Raw genomic sequence first — 13,192 nt, forward strand, 5'->3', positions numbered from 1 at the left:
TATTGTCTAATCCTATATGCAAAAGTAAACTCGAAAAGGGTCAAAGACCTGAATGTAAGTCATGAAACCATAAAACTCTTAGAAGACAACACAGGCAAAAATCTCCGGAATATAAACATGAGCAACTTCTTCCTGAATGCATCTCCTCAAGCATAGGAAAACAAAAGCAAAAATGAACATATCGGACTACATCAAACTAAAAAGTTTCTCTACGGCAAAGGACACTATCAACAGAACAAAAAGGCATCCTACAGTATGGGAGAATTTATTTGTAAATGACTTATCTGACAAGGGGTTAACATCCAAAATATATAAAGAACTCACACACCTCAACACCCAAAAAGCAAATAACCCGATTAAAAAATGGGCGGAGGATATGAAGAGGCAATTCTCCAAAGAAGAAATTCAGATGGTCAACAGACATATGAAAAGATACTCCACATCACTAATCATCAGGGAAATGCAAATTAAAACCACAATGAGATATCACCTCAAACCAGTAAGTATGACCAGCATCAAAAAGACTAAGAACAACAAATGCTGGCAAGAATGTGGAGAAAGGGGTACCCTCCTACACTGCTGGTGGGAACGTAAGCTAGTTCAACCATTGTGGAAAGCAATATGGAGGTTCTGCAAAAAACTAAAAATAGAAATACCATTTGACCCGGGAATCCCACTGCTTGGAATTTACCCAAAGAATACTATTTCTCAGGCTCAAAAAGACATATGCACCCCTATGTTTATTGCAGCACTATTTACAATAGCCAAGATATGGAAAGCAGCTTGAGAGCCCATCAGTAGATGAATGGATAAAGAAGAGGTGTTGCATATACACAATGGAATACTATTCAGCCATAAGAAAGAAACAAATCCTACCATTTGCAACAACATGGATGGAGATGGATGATATTATGCTCAGTGAAATAAGCCAAGCGGAGAAAGACAAGTGCCAAATGATTTCCCTCATTTGTGGAGTACAACATCGAAGCAAAACTGAAGGAACAAAAAAGCAGCAGACTCACAGACTCCAAGAAGGGGCTTGTGGTTATCAAAGGGGAGGGGTGTGGGAGGGCGGGTCAGGAGGGAGTGAGAAGGGGATTGAGGGGTATAGTATGTTTAGTTCACATGGTGTGGGGGGTCACGGGGAAAACAGTTTAGCACAGAGAAGGCAAATAGTGAATCTGTGACATCTTGGTACACTAATGGACAGTGACTGCTTTGAGGTATGGGTGGAAACTTGATTATATTGGTAAATGTAGTAACCACATTGTTTTTTCATGTGAAACCTTCATAGGACTGTATATCAATAATACCTTAATAAAAAATTAAAAACATAAAATACACTTACCAATAAAGATTTTCCTTGAATACTATTCAGTGATGAAATAGTCACAAAACTTTATGCAGTTTGTAACAATATCAAGGAATTTGCACATAAAGTTAACTGAGAGGAGAGTCTTCTTTTGGATTGTATTTCTTTGAATTTTTGCTACTTTTAATATTTGTAAAATATTCCCAAGCTAACTTATTTTGCAACCCAGAAGAAACTGTGATGACCTTGGATATGACACTTTCTAATTGTTAGTATCTGTTTTCAGCTTTACTTCAGTGTTTATCTGTGTTCATAAAGGAAACTGATACATTTGTGATATACATATGTTTATGGTAGTTTTATGTCAGTATTGACACATTCTGTGATTAAAGCTCACTTTCAAACCATGTTCTTAGGGATTGAAAAAATAAAACACCTGCAGGAAGAAGAGATTGTTAGGGGGTAGCACTGAAGACAGAGCCACAGAGGCTAATGGGCACTGAATACATACATGTGATGAATGGGGCCTCTGGGACACTGGGAAGGTAAGGTGCAGCCCTTTGCACATGTGCACTTCCATCTTCTTTCCAGCCTCTTGAGGGCACTGATGCCTGAGGCTCTAGCCTTTATCGCTTGGAGAGACCTGGTTCTGCACAGAGCACTTGGAGGTTTGTATATTTTTGAGTTCTGTAGAATTTGGCAGGCAGAGAGTAAAGGAGCTGAAATTGGCGTAGAGTGGATAGAATCCAAAATTTCTCCAAATGCCTTTCAATTGGTCCCTTAATGTGTGTATTTTCAAGCATGCCCTGGACTTATGTTCAGATAAATGCCTTTTGAGGCTAGTCAGTGCCCAGGGTCTACTGTTTAAGTGTGGAGAGGAGCGTACAGGAGAGATGGAAAGGAGGACTAGGAATGATCAGGTGGTCTGCATTTGCAACCAGAGCTGTGGGTTGCATTTATTACTTTCTTTGAGGAAAGCTTTCCTTGTGTAAATGGCCAGATACATGCACTAACACATACAGGCCTTGATTGCAAAAGTTCTGTTCTGCAGTTTAATATGCCAGGAGTGAAATCTCTAAATGTGTCTGAGGAGGGATGTTGAAGGCTCTCTGGTCAGATCTGGTACTCTGGGGTATTAGTGGTCTGTAGGAAAGTGCACTCTTCCACAGCATGGACACTCCGGGATTCTACCAGTCAAACATTTCAGCGGCTAAATTAACTAAGGTAGCTTAGCCACTGAAAGCCTTAGTTTTTCCTTCTCTCAAATGTCAGTGACAGCACTATCTATTTTATGGGGTTGTTGTAAAACTTAATACAAGTAAGTAAATTACAACTGTATTACAATCAACAGAGATGAGTGGAAAGGTGTATAATTGATTAGGAGTTATTTGAAAATGAAACAGGTGAAACTGTGGAGAGTGATGTCAAAGTAGGAAACCCTAACCTCCCCCAGTGAAGATTAACAATTAGCTATCTATGAACAAAGTTCTGGAAGCACTGAGAAGTCCATATAAGGAACTTAAAAGTAACACTGTGGAACAAAAAACCTGAGAATAACTGCTCAAAAAGGGAAGTCAAAACAGCTTAATTTTGCCTGCATCATCCCACTGGCTGGTACTGCTCAGTGCCAAGAGGGAACACCTCAGCTAGAAAGAGTTCTCACTGGGAAAGGAAGCAACCAGCTTCCCCAGCCTTTCATGGCACCACATGAAGGACCCACTTTGGTTTCACTCCACCCAGAGACCAGTGAAGCTAAGACATACACAGATGGCTAGGAACAAGGAAGAAGAGCAAGGGTACAGCAGGTGTGACCACATTTTCCAGTGTCCTTCTCTGCAGAAGACCCCAGCAGCTTTCATTGCCAAAGAAGCCAATGTCAGGCCAGCTACCATGGACCCCTTAAAACCCAGAATCTGCACCAGCAGCCAGCCCAGCCCTCCATGGTTACAAGACTGCATGACACCAGCCTCGATGGCCACAGCTAACCCCTGCTGTCCTCCACATCCTTGGGGTTAGCCCTTCCAGCTACACACTTGCACACTGCCAGCCTGACTTGTCACCAACTTCTGATGCCATGTGCATGCCTATGGCGCTGTCTTACAACCATGGTCCCCAGAGTTGTTTGTGGGCCTGGATTCAGCCATGTATTAAGTCACTGGTCTCTGCCACTGGCTAACCTGCAGCTAGCTCCCTCAGCTGTACACCTATCTGCCCCCAGCCTGACCCATCACTGTCATCCACTGCTGTGTGCCTGTGGTGGAACCCTACATGACAACAGGACCTTAGCAGCTGCTTGTAGGCCCAGACTTAGCCTCATCTCATGACACTGGCCTGCAACACTGCTCTCACCTGCAGCTGCTCCAACTACTATTACACTCCTGGCCTGACTCCCATCCCAGCCTCCACTGCCATTCATGTGTCCATGGGGAGACCCTGCAGCCACAGGAGTGCAACTGCCAGGGACCCCACAACTGCCAGTGGGCTCAAAGTTCACCTAGGCCCTTGCTGCTGGCCCTTACTTTCACCATTGTATATGTATTAGCAGCCAGCTCTTGCCACTTCACAGGCACCTGTAGCTGGCCCCCAAAACTGAGTGTATGCATGCCATTGGCCTGGCCACTACTACTGCCTGCCCTGGTCCCTAGCTCCTGATCCTGGAGGCACTTCTAAGGACCATATCAGTCCTTGAAGCCTCTGGAGAACCCCACAGTACTCTCCAACAACCACACACTTGGTGCTCTGGACCCCAGTGGCCTAAGACAACAAGACACAATCCCCCAGAACCAAAGTGTCATATGTCTGTCCCTGCACCACCGGACCTGGGTCACAGCCCACTCTAGCTGCCCCCACTAACAGGTCAAGGTCTTTCCTTACTGAAGTCAATCCATAAAGTCTGGAAGATGTGCCTGTTGTTCAAATGTGCAGACACCTATGCAAGGATATAAGGATCACAAAGAATTGGAAACATGCACCACCAAGGAAACATAGTAAGCATAGTGATTGATCCAAAAGAAATGGAGATATGTGAATTACATGACAAAGAATTTGAAATTATTGCTTTAAATATGCTCAGCTACAAGAGAACACCGATATATACTTTAGTGAAATCAGGAAAACAATATAAGAACAACAAAAGAAGTTCAACAAAGAGAACAAAAAAAACAAAAAACAAATTTTGGAGCTGAGCAATACAGTGACTGAACTATAGAATCCAATAGCTTCAAGAGCAGACTATAAAGAAGGAAGAATGAGTGAGCTTGCAAAAAAGTAATTTGAAATTATCCAGTCTGAGAAGCAAAAAGAAAAAAAGAATGAAGAAAGGTTACAACATTGATGGGTCACCATTAAGAGATACAATCTATGTATCACTGAAGTCCCAGAAGGAGATGAAAGGGAGAAGGGAACAGAAAGGTTACTTAAATAATGGCTGAGAAGTTCCCAAACATGGGGAGAGATCTGGACATCCAAGTACATGAGACTATAGTTTCAATCCAAAACAATCATTTCCAACATATATTAAAATAAAACTGTCAAAGCAGCAAGAAAAATTTCCCTCATATAAGGAAACACCTATAAGCTATCATACTTTTTAGCAGAAACATTCAAGGCCAGGAGAGAGTAGGATGATATATCAAAATGCTGAAAGAAAAAAATTGCCAACCAGGAATACTTTACCCAGAAAAGCTGTCCTTCAGAAGTGAAGTCAGGATAAATACATTTCCAAACAAAAGCTGAGGGAGTTCATAACCACTAGACATGCCTTACAAGAAATTCTGAAGTTATTTAAGTTAAAATGAAAGGTTGCAAATTGCTAATATGAAAATAGACAACACACTGGTAAAGGTAAGTATATCAGATTTATAATACTCTAACATTGTAGTGTGGTGTGTTAACCCCTTAACTGTAGTGTAAAGTTCAAAGGACAAAAGTATTAAAAATAGCTATAGGTATACAATAATTTAACAGAGCTAAACAGTATAAAAAGATGTAAATTGTGACTTTGATAACATAATATGTGGGGGATAGATAAAATTTGTATTTGATTGAATTTTTTCAGCTTAAAATAGACTGTTATATCAATAAGATATTTCAAGTACCTTAAAGTGCCAGGGTAACCGCAAAACAAAAACCTACAGTAAATATACACAAAGTAAGGAGAAGAAAATTAAAGTATACCACTAAGAATTGTATATCCACATGTAAAAGTATGAAATTGCATCCTTACCTTAGACCACTCACAAAAATAAAATGGATTAAGGTTTTAAATCTATGGCCTGAAACTGTAAAATTCCTAGAAAAAAAATAAAGAAAAAGCTTCTTGACATCAGTCTTACCAACAATATTTTCGATATGACAGCAAAACCACAAGTAACAAAAGTAAAAATCAACAAGTTGGACCACATCAAATTAAAAAGTGTCTGTAAAGCAAAAGAAAGAAATTGAAAGGGCATGGAAGAAAATATTTGCTAATCATATCTGATGAGTTCAATAGCCAAAATACATCAGGAACACGTACAACTCAGTAACAAAAACACAAACAATCCGATTAAAAATGGGCAGAGGAATTAAATAGACATTTCTCCAAAGAAAACATACAAATGGCCAAAAAATACACAAAAAGGTGTTCAACATTACTAATCATCAGCGAAATGCAAATCAAAACCACTATGAGATAGATATATCACCACATTCTGACACACTGGTCAGAATGGCTATTATCAAAAAGAGATAACAAGAATAACAAGAGTTGATGAGGATATAAAGAACACTTGTGCACTGTTGGTGGAAATGTAAATTGGTACAGCCACTATGGAAAGCAATGTGGAGGTTCTTCAAAAAATTAAACATATAACTACCATATGATCCAACAATCCCACTCTTGGGTATTTAACCAAAGGAAATGAAATCACCCTCTCAAATAGATATCCGCATCCTTATGTTCATTGCAGAATTATTCACAATAGCCACGATATAAAACAACCTAGATGTCCGTCAATGGGTGAATAAAGAAAATGTGTTACATGTGTAAAATGGAGTACTATTAAGTCATTAAAAAGAAGGAAACTTTGCCCTTTACTACAACATGGATAGGCCTTGAGGACATTATGCTAAGTGAAATGTCAGTGAAGGAAAAATACCATGTGTTCTCACTTCTGTGTATAATCTAAAAATATCAAACTTACAGAAATGGAGTGTTAGAATAGTGGTTGTCAGGGGCAGAGGAGTGGGGGAAATGAGATGTTGGCCAAAGGGTACAAACTTTCATTTATAAGATGAGTAAGTTCTGTGTATCTAATGTAGAGCATGATGACTATAGTTAGCCGTATTGTATACTTGAAAGTTGGTATGAGAGTAGAGCTTTATTGTTCTTACCATAACAACAGCAAAATAATAATTATGGGAGGTGAAGGATGTGTTAACCAGCCTTGTTGTGGTAAAAATTTTGCCATATACAAGTGTATTAAATCATCACATTGTACACCTTTACTTAAACAGTATTATATGTCAATTACCTCAATAAAGCTGGAAAAAAACCCTCTGCCCTTATAGATCTTATTTTCTAGGGGGATGGCTGCAAAAGGAGCACTGCAGACCCACTCCCATGTGATATAAGAGTTACTCATGAAAATTACTTTAAAAAGTTAGTCTCTGGAAATGGTCCTAAGGTCATATAGCAAAAGAGAAACATTTATTCAAGAAAATCTGCTAAAACTCAATAAGAACAGTGAGAGCTTATGGTATTTGAACTTCAACTAGCTCCCTCCCAGCTCAGTGTGCCACAACTGCAGGCACATGCAGCCAAAAACATGGCTTCCTCACCCCCAGCTCACAGGGTACAGCATGGAGCTGTGGTTGCTTTTGAACATCCTAGTGTTTGAATGTCTGAGAGAAAGAAAAAAATGACAGTTGAAGGGTAAGCACCAGTCTTGGGGGAAGTCACTTCATCCAGAGTGGAAGGGAGTTGCAGCAATGTCTGGCTGCCTGTCTCCATCTCCACAATCACAAACATCAATGACTGATTTAGACAGCAACGTCCTTATTGATCACCCTGGCTCCTGCAAGCTTCTTGCAAGCTGCTCCAGGAATGTGTGCATGGCTGACTGTCAAAAGGCTAGAAGGTGGAGGATGAGTAGCCACTACCATGCCAATAGTTGAAATTGACTTAAATGAACTGCAGTTTACTACTCAAGCCTTCCTGTGAAGATAAGTTTTGAGGTTCAGTATGTAAGGCTTGTTCTGACTTCAGGTGGGCTCTTAATAGCTCTTTCCTTGCTTCTCTCGAGTAAACAATCTGGCCTATGATTTAGGCCTGGATCTCTCATGAAGGTACCAGCCTCCTCTAATTTGCTTTCTAACAAATCTTCAGTGTTAGGGTGCCACTAGGCTTACACTCTTCAAATACACTCTTCCCATATACTTATTCAAATAGAGTCATTTCCTTTGGGAAGAATTTTGAAGTCTTGATTTTATAGCCTATCTTTCTCCCATGGCAAAAAATTTCTAAGCCACACCCCAGAGGTAGGACTGGAAACAGTGACATTCTTCTCTTTGAGTGACATCCACATTTTAGAAGCAGGGTGCTGGATAGGGGTAGTAATCTCTGGCCTTATCAGTTTCCCTTCTGGCTTGGAACCCTCTCCTGCCCTACTGAGTTAAAACAAGGGTGATTGAGTCCTCAGTATTCTCAGCATGCCATGCCTGATGCAAGCCGTCTGTCATGTGAGTGGGGGGTCTGGGTGAATGGGAGCCCTTGATTTCTCTTCAGCTGTACTTGCCTGCAATGCAGTCTCTGAAAGTTTGCTGAAGAGATACAAGAAATGCTGACAGACACCGGAGAGGGGGAGCCAAGGGGCCAGCCGCGCCGCCGTGCACCGCCGCCGCGCCCGCCTCAGCACGGCCCCGCGGCAGGCGCGATGAGCTGTTCCTGCGAACATCCCTGCCGCCGTCGCAGCCGCTGGCCCGCACTGGCAGAGTGAGTGGCTCGCCCGCGCAGAGCTCCCTGCGCCAGGAGCGGGAGCAGGAAGCGCAGGCCACGCGGGGACGCGTCTGAAACAGAGTGTCGGCCACCGCCTCCCGCCGACCCTGCCCCTCCCGCCCTCCAGCAACTCCGCTCCCCACCATGGCTTCCTGAGGAGATGTACGAGGTTGAAAGGATTGTTGACAAAAGGAAAAACAAAAAAGGGAAGACAGAATATTTGGTCCAGTGGAAAGGCTGTAAGAGTGAGGACGATACCTGGGAGCCAGAGCAGCACCTGGTGACATTCACGACTTCAACAGGTGCCGCACCTAGCAGCAGAAAGAAAGCACATTAGCCAGAACAAAGAGGACCTCTCCAAACAATGGTAGGAAACAAATTTCCAGATCCACCCAACATCAACTCTTCTAAGATCTCTCCTAAATCACTAGACTGGCCTAAAAATAGTTATTTGCTGCCAGCCAGAAGTTCAGGAAAAGCACAGCTCCATCTCTCTCAAACTGGAAGAATATGGACCCAGCAAAATCAGGTATAAGGATACTTGTGCCTAAAAGCCCCATTAAGAGCGGACGGCAGTGGATGGCTTTCAGAATGAGAGCCCTGAGAAACTGGACCCCGTCGAGCAGGGTCAAGAGGACACGGAGGTGCCAGAAGTGGCCGCTGAAAAGCCGGTTGGAGCTCTGTTGGGCCCGCCCTAGGGCAGAGTGAGCTAGAATGGAGAGCAGGCCCCGAATACACCCACTAGTGCCTCAGGTGTCTGGCCCCATGACTGCGGCCATGGCCACGGGATTTGCTGTTAACGGAAAAGGTACAACTCCGTTTATGGATGCATTAGCAACCAATAGGACAACCAACAAACAGACGTCTGTTGCAGAAGTGACAGCTGGGAAAAGGAAATTTATTGACAGAGGAGCCAGCCTTTTGACAAGCGGTTGAGTTTCAATGTGAGGCAAAAAGAAAGTGCCTACAGATGCGGAGATACTGTCGTCAGGAAGCAGGATGGCTTCACCCACATCTTGTCAACAAAATCATCAGAGAACAACACTCAATCCAGAGGTAATGAAGGAGGTGCAGAGTGTGCACAGCACGGCCGCCACTGGCAACAGCAAGTTCGTGCTGCTCAGTGCCGTGGACAGCGTCTTCTGCTGCGGACTCGACTTTATTTCCTACAGCGTTTAACAGATGACAGAAAAAAAGAAAGCACTAAAATGCAGAAGCTATCAGAAACTTCGTGAATACTTTCATTCAGTTTAAGAAGCCTATTATTGTAGCAGTAAATGGCCCAGCCATTGGACTAGGAGTGTCCATACTGCCTCTCTGTGATGCTGTTTGGGCCAATGAAAAGGCTTGGTTCCAAACACCCTATACTACTTTCCGACAGAGTCCAGATGGCTGTTCCACTGTTATGTTTCCCAAGGTTATGGGAGGAGCATCTGTGAGTACCTGTTCTTACAAAATCATTCTAGAAAACTTCCTGAAGAAATCTACTTGGGTTATTATTTTCTAACTATACACAGGGTATTCTGTGGGGACTTACCATCAAATGCACTTATAATTCAGTTCCTGTTCATAGCTCATATTCTTCAAAAAAAAAAGAGAGAAAGAAAGAAATGCTGGCAGCCTGTATGTAAAGTAACAATTTTAATGAGTATTATTGGGTCGTGATGATTAGATCTATCTATCTATCTATATGTAATATACAATAGCATAAAAAGGGAAAGAGAATAAAGATATATATGTAATCTTTCTATATCTCACTAGTATTAAGTTATAAATTAGATTCAGATAAATTCAGATGTATGTGGTAATAGGATAATAGTTGTTTTAGGGCAAGCAACTATTAAGAAAATAACTCAAAAACAGTGAAAAAAATCATTAAAGAACAAACTGTAGTTATTCCACAAAATGGAAAATTATTCATTAAAAGAAAGAAATGAGCTATAAAGCCATGAAAAGATATGGAGGAATTTAAATTACATATTGCCAAGTGAAATAAGCCAGTACCTGAAATAAATTCACTGATGCCAGGGTTCTCATTCGCAGAGTCAAAGAATGAACTTCGCAAACACTCAAGGTAGGAGAGCAAGGCAGAGGTTTTTATTTAGAGAGAAAGCGAGGACAGAGCTCCTAGGTCACGGCAGGTGGGGACAAAAGAACCCCAGGGTGGTGCATTGTGTAGGGGTTTTATAGGCGGTTGAGTGACAAAGGGCTAGGGATGCAGACCTGCTAAGTGGTCCCAAAATGTTTATCTTTGAAGAGACATTCGGTTTCTTATCAGTCCTTGTTATTTACAAGAAATTTATTGCTCTAATTTCCTCCCAGGACAGCAGCTTCCTGGTCTGGGAGCATATCAATCAAGACTGCCTACTTTGCTCCCCAGGTTGACTGAGTTACTGTCTGTTTGTATGTTAAGAAACTTACTTTTTAACTAATTGGGTTTTAAAGTGCTATCTTATCTTTAAAATGGAATCCTTCCTGTTTTCACTGAGTTGTTTATATAACTGGGCTTACTTTCTAAATCAATTGCCCAAGTTGCAAATCACTAGATTAGGGATAAAGGATGAGAAACAGCCCCTGGTTAAAGTAAAAAAATAAGCTGGGCCCCCAGGAGGCCAAAGCAAATGCCCCAATAGCATGATTCAATTGATACAATGGAGACAAGGGCTATGCTTAGGTATTTTATTATCTGGGGGATATTCAAATATTCCAGGCCAAGTTACACCTGGATTTTTAGTTTTAACTAAATTTCACTGAAGAATGCCTATATTCCTAGTTTGATATTTTTACCCTAGAGAATTAATGTGACTAACTTTGCTTAATGTTTAACATTTAACACTTTGGTAGGGAGTTTCTTTGCACATTGTCACATTGTTCTGACTGTGATTAACCTGCTTTGTTTTTTTTCTGGAGGCCCTCACCCTACTCTGTATAAGCCCTTGCAAGGTCCCTCAACTATATGGGCTCAATAGCAGAATTGAGAAAGTATAGAGGAGAGTCAGATAACTTGAAGAAGATCAATGGAAGCTATCAGTATGAGGAACAGAGTGAAATGAATGACCAAAAAAAGAAAAACAAACTTAACAGAGTCCCAGAGGCCTGTAGGAAAATAACAAAATATGTAACATCTGTTTAAAGGAGTCCTAAAAGGAGAGGAGGACAAGTTGGGTGTTAAAAAATACTGGCATAAGATATAAACCTACAGTCTCAAGGAGGTGAGTGAATCCCAAATAGGATAAAGCTGAATAAATCCATATCCATATGCAGCACAGCCAAATTACTGAAAGCTACAAAAAAATCAAATAAAGTATTACCCATAAGGTAACAATGACTTGTATGTCTTCAAATTTCCCATAAGAAACACACAGAGCCTAGAAAGAAGTGGCACATTTTTAAAGTGCTGAAGAACTGTCAACCTGGAATTCCATAGGCAGCAAAAATTTCCTCCAGAAATAAAAGTGAAATAGAAACATTCTGAGTTGAAGCAAAACTAAGAGAATTCATTGTCTGCAGACCTACACTAAAAAAATTGCTAAAAGAAGTTCTTCACACAGAAGGGTTGTGATAGCAGAAAGAAACTTGGTGTCTCAGCAATGAGGAAAGAGCAACAGAAATAAGAAGTATCTGGGTAAATATATAGATTAATCTTCTGAGTTCTGAACATTGAAAATATGTTCAATGTCTGTAGGTGTAACAGAACAGCATGGGCTAAGAACATACGTAGGGACAAGTTTACATTCTAAATGAAGAGAAATATTGATTCTGCATAGTTTGTGAAAAGTTAGGTGTGTATTTTACATTTCCTAGTGTACTACTTTAAAAACCATATAAGCAAATATAAGCCAATATCACAATAAAAGTGCAATATTAGAAAAGTTTCAAATGATCCAAAAGATAGCAATAAAGGGACAAACAGACATAAACAATAGAAGGCACAAGAGGAATCAAATAATATAATGATAGACCTAAATCTAATATAAAAACAACATTGAGAGGAAGGAGCCAAGATGGCAGCGTGAGTAGGGCAGGAAATCTCCTCCCAAAACCATATATATTTTTGAAAATACAACAAATACAACTATTCCTAAAAGAGAGACCAGAAGATACAGTACAACAGCCAGGCTACATCTACACCTGAGAGAACCCAGTGACTCACAAAGGGGGTAAGATACAAGCCACAGCCCAGAAGGACTTGAGCGTGCCCCCCACACCAGCTCCCTGGCGGTTGGAGAGGAGTTGGAGCAGAGAGGGAGTGGGAGCCCAGGGCTGCTAAATACCCAGCCCTAGTCATCCGCACTGGGAGTGCAGACACAAAGTGCATGGTGTCCTAGATATTAGGGAAATGGAACAGTAAAAACTGTGAGTGGGTTCCCACAGCCAGTGCCCCTGGGACAAAAGAAAAGCAAGTGCTTTTTGAAAGTCTTAAAGGGACAGGAGCCTCACAGCTGGATTGAAGCATCCCAGCACACATAGCCAAGCAGCTGGGAATCCCAGGGAACTCCAGTTGCCCTAACCCCCTGGGAGGCAGTGCAGCTCTGAGGCCCCTCACAGCAATAAACAGCCTCCCGCCCATTCCCCCTCCAGCACGGACCTGCCATAGCAGAGCAGCAGCCTGAGACTGGTCATGCCCACAGCAGCTGTGCAGAGCCTCCCCCACAGTTGCCCGGGCCAGACTGAGAGACCCCATCAGCATGCAGCTGCCGAGCACAAGCAGCTAGGGGTCACCGTTCTTGCATGAGAGGAAGTTGATGAACAAGAAGGAAGGGACTTTCTTTTCCCAGCTAACACATGCACAAACTGCCCACAACTACCTCTATCACCAGGAAAAGGCAAAAGAATTTGATCCAGACCAGAATCACACAGACATCATCCCCTGAGAGGGAACCTGGGAGATAGACTTAACCAAT

At 41.8% G+C, this 13,192-nt stretch overlaps 1 pseudogene; it reads left to right on the plus strand.

The window, feature by feature from the left end:
- Positions 1–8,130: 8,130 nt before the first annotated feature.
- The window catches only part of LOC118929369 (chromodomain Y-like protein), a 58,860-nt pseudogene continuing 53,798 nt past the window's right edge, over positions 8,131–13,192 (plus strand).

The sequence above is a fragment of the Manis pentadactyla genome, chromosome 8 (genome assembly GCF_030020395.1).
Source record: "Manis pentadactyla isolate mManPen7 chromosome 8, mManPen7.hap1, whole genome shotgun sequence".
Lineage (NCBI taxonomy): Eukaryota > Metazoa > Chordata > Mammalia > Pholidota > Manidae > Manis > Manis pentadactyla.